The sequence below is a fragment of the Solanum pennellii genome, chromosome 8 (genome assembly GCF_001406875.1).
Source record: "Solanum pennellii chromosome 8, SPENNV200".
NCBI classification, from domain to species: domain Eukaryota; kingdom Viridiplantae; phylum Streptophyta; class Magnoliopsida; order Solanales; family Solanaceae; genus Solanum; species Solanum pennellii.
The window spans coordinates 24,886,548-24,891,128 of NC_028644.1; the positions used below are offsets into that span (position 1 = coordinate 24,886,548).

At 32.7% G+C, this 4,581-nt stretch overlaps 1 pseudogene; it reads right to left on the bottom strand.

Moving 5' to 3' along the window:
• Positions 1-1,725: 1,725 nt before the first annotated feature.
• On the bottom strand, positions 1,726-4,106 carry LOC114078367 (annotated as a pseudogene).
• Positions 4,107-4,581: the final 475 nt, after the last annotated feature.

Sequence of the window (4,581 nt, forward strand, 5' to 3'; positions counted from 1 at the left end):
TATGGTGGAAGTGTTTAATTTATTCTCATTATATATTTATTGACTATGTCCTTGGAGGAAATTGATGAATATATGAGTGTGTGGTTATAAAGATAATACTACGTAAATCTTATGCCTACTTTCAAATTATAGTTGTGATCTTGGTTTTATGGCTATTCTATAAGCATGTGTATGTCTATGTTAGGGTCATGTGTAGGTTATGTCATTAAAGAAGTGTTAAGTAATTATAACCCCTACCTATCTAGCCCTATGTGAATGCATGAATAGCAAAAGTTATGAGTCTTAAGTGTAATAGGAAGCTTGGCTTGTCTCCAATGCATTTGTGTGTTTTGTGGTCTATGCTTGAAAGTGTTATGTTATCTTAACAGGGTGGCTTCCTCAATTTGTTTTTGATATCCATTATGTGATCATGTTGACCAATGTATACAGACGCTCACACATTATGCATGCTCACAATGTAGTAAAGGTTCATAGTATCTAATGAAAGGTTGATATCATATTCACTAAATGTCTACTACAATGCATGTAATGTAAATGTGTGCGAAGTTTGTTATGTATTCCATTAACTAGGATGACTTGATAGGTGTACTAGTATGGGCAAGGGTATGGGACCTTGTCTATGCATTGCACATGTGTACCTTGATAGGATAGTTCCTAAGTTTGGTTATCTATTTTTATAAAAAGGAATATATTGACATGTTATAAATATGTCTTATATTCTATGATTTTAAGTATATGATATGATAAAGTATGAATGTGCATAGTGTCTTAAAGTGTTGATATGAAAGGATTGCTCATATAGTTATACCTATAGACTTATGTATTTATATATGACCATGTGTGACATTTATTTGTTATGTAAATGTTTTCTCACATATATACACACATGTATGATGATCTCGTCAATAGATGGGATCTTGTAAGATGTTCTCAAGAGTATCCTAAAGTAAATAGCTGCTTAAATATGTCATTTCCATGTGAAAGGTTTTCTCACATGATATAGGTTAATCTACTAGAAATTAGATCTACTGCCACGGTTCACTTACCGTTGCAATAGACATTCCTATCGTAGCCATAGGTCTACGACTACGGTTATGTCAACTGCTACAAACGATCGCATAGCAATAGATCTGTTGCTATGGTTTGGTGTAAACCGAAGCCATATATGGATCTATTACCACCGTTCTCACTTGAATCAATTGCCAACGATTATGGTCGTATTGGTACTATTATGAACCATTGGAATCGAGGTTTATGCATCAGTTTTATTGAGGTTATGGCTACAGTTTTTTCTTTTGATTCAACATACCATTTCATTCTATTGCGACGGTTGTTATAGGGTAATGCAACACTTTTAAACAAATATATAAATGTTGCTAAATGGATATTTCAACGGTTATTACATGGTATTGCAACAATTCATATTCAACAATTATTATTAAGTTATATTGATACGTATTTATACGATTGGTCCACTTCCACAAATATTATATGATTTATTTATTGCAGTAATTTTATAACATAAAAGTACACATAAATCGTTCATGAGAATAAATGTTCATTATTAAAATTAGAATTAAAGATTCGTGATTCTAATATCAATAAAAGCAAAATATACAAATGTTTTTAAAGCATTCAAAAAAGGTGAAACACATGATAGTTTTCAATCTTCAAAAATATAAGAGTTATAGAACATCAATAAAGTTAACATCAATACTTCAGCTCCTATGTCAAGTCTTCACTACTGCTTTCATTGCCTTCTTCACTTGCATCACCTACATACAATTACAAAAAATATAAATAATTTAGCAAATTTTTCGCAAAATCTTAATGGATCCACAATATTTATATAGTAATACATACATATATAAATTCAATAAACTCAAATAATATACTATTTGGAGTATGGAATAATCTAATAATGACTATTTCATGTACTCTGATTAGTGTGAGATGGGAGACTTTCGGAATTAAGTACATTAAAAACCAATAAGGCAGCCCAGAGAAGTGATTTAGAGTAGAAGGTTGCACATTCAGACTAGTTTTAGATAATGAATTTAAGCTAAAAATATTGAATTTAATGTAGAAGTGATTAAGCCCAGAGACTGTGGTTTCTTCCTCATCTCTTTTTTAGTATATGACTAGAGATAATGTGTCTTTTTGCTATGAAACCTAGCCTGTTACATATGTAGTTTTATTGTTTACTGCAATTTACTTTATAATGGATTTAGTATTATGCTGTGATGAAAATCTCATCCTTTATCCTTACATGGAACTGACAATGTGAACGAACTCATATAGGTGCATGTAGTTAGATTCCATGTTAAACATGTCAAATTCCATAAATATAATTTTGAGAAAAATACTTAAGTATACATTTTTCTAATGATAGGCTTTCTCTATAAGCTACTACAATTTGCCTGTCTAATTTCTTCTTATGGTCTCTCTGTATACTATGTTTGCTTAGCTAACTACAACCATAAGGCGATGGTTCTACCCAACACCTTAAATCCTCCGGACACATCCAAGACCCCCTTTATTTAGGACACTTGTATGCTTCTTTTAAATGTCTGAGCTTGCGCTTATCATATTATTCATGTTTAGCGATGAGAAACAAGATGAAGTAGCTATAGTTATGGTTCCATTTCAAGCTCAAGGGCATCTTAACCAACTACTTCAACCTTTATGTTTAATCTCCTCCTATTATCTTCCTTTCTACTATATTTGCTCGTCTACACATAATTGTCAAGGTAGGATTCAACACTATCATACTAACATATACTGATTCTTTTATCTATGAAGTTGTCGCAGATTAGACCGATAAGCCAGAACCCCAAAAAAAGGAGAAACATTTAGATAAGAAGGGAAAATATAAAAAGGGAGAAAAAGAGACATGTTTCATCATCAGAAACAAGAAACCAGACTACAAGTATCAAGTACCAGAGAACTCATGAATCTAACAATTGGTCCTCTTCAAGACTACAAGCAGCAACTCAGACATTAAACTACCAGACAACAAGCTTGCATTAATTGAACACCATCTCGAGAACCTAACCTTAATTTCCCGTATTTACTGATCCTTGGCCTAACATTTCCCCAACATCCTTGGATCAATAACATCGTAACAGTCATAGTTGGTGTTTATAACTCCTGAAAGTTTTCCATTCTAATCCTAGAGGGTAACAACAACAAAAACAATAACATGACCAATGAAAACCATTACACTACCAGTGGGGCTTAAGGAGGGTGGTGTTAACACAACCTTACACCTACCTTGTAAAGGTATAGAAATCCTTTTCAATACACCTTCGGCTCGAGTAAGTATATCAAATGTAGTAAAGAAGAAGTCATGCTGAAAACAGCTAAGGAACATAAGAAATAGCAACAACAAATAACAATAGTAACATAGATTTAGCGACACCAACCTTGTTCAGCCCCTTGAATGGAAGTAGATTCTCTTGGTGAAGGAGTGGACAATGCTGTCAGAATCTTAGGATCAATTAATCATGCATGCTTAAGTTGTGCAATTACATCTACAATAAATTCTTGTCGCATAATTTTCTTTTGTTCCTCCATTTGTTTCTCCATTTTCTGCATCCTTCCTTGCAATATGCTGCATTCCATCAGTTGTTTTATTTAAAGTTGAGTCCGAATTGCCAAATATTTTTTCAAAGTAGTCTTTGTAACTCTTGCCCCATATAGTCATAGATGTCCCGGATGTTTGTTTTTCAATTTCCTCCATTTCAGCCTACAAAATCATATTTAACAAACACAATCTTATGGAATAACTAATTGATCTCAATAAAAAAAAATGAAAATCGGCAGTTAACACACAATTTTACTAGTAGTGTTTTCATTTGAAGCCTTGTACATACGCCCCGGTTTTCTTGTTCTTGTAACCACAAAGAGATCCTTAGATATTACTGTTTCCTTATCTTTCACCTAGACACATCGAAACGTATATCAGAAATTCTTTAAATGTCATGTTAAGACTAGATAATATATAAGAGAACACACCAGCTTATTACGAACTAGAGCGGAACTCTTTTTGCAAGAAGTGTGTGAATTCATCAGTTTTTTTAATTCATTGCATTTGTTTCAGACATTTTCTGCAAAGAAATGAATCAATAATGTTAACCAAAGGCATATTAGTGCTATAGTGTACTAGAGGAGGTGTATATCAGTCTGTCAACCCTTTCTAACATTTATATGTCTTTTAAACAAAGCTTTTTTAATTCATGTTACCATCACAACAAAAGAATACAGAAACTGCAACATGTTACAACAGAGAAGAGACTAAAAGAAGAAATAAAGAAGCAGCTGCACTAATATCACAAAGGATAACACGAAATGAAGCAAATAACCATTGAACTACATTTTTACCTTGAATTTTTCAGAATTCCAATATTTGAGGAGCTCTCTAAATTGACATTCTGGAATATGACAAGGCCTTTTTGTTATTCGAACTTCTTCATTGTCATATGGATTATAATAATTCATCTTCAAATGACTTCTACGTCTTCTCCAAGCATCTCAAATCAATACCATAGTCCAATTGTACGCAGCTGCAGGACTAACAAA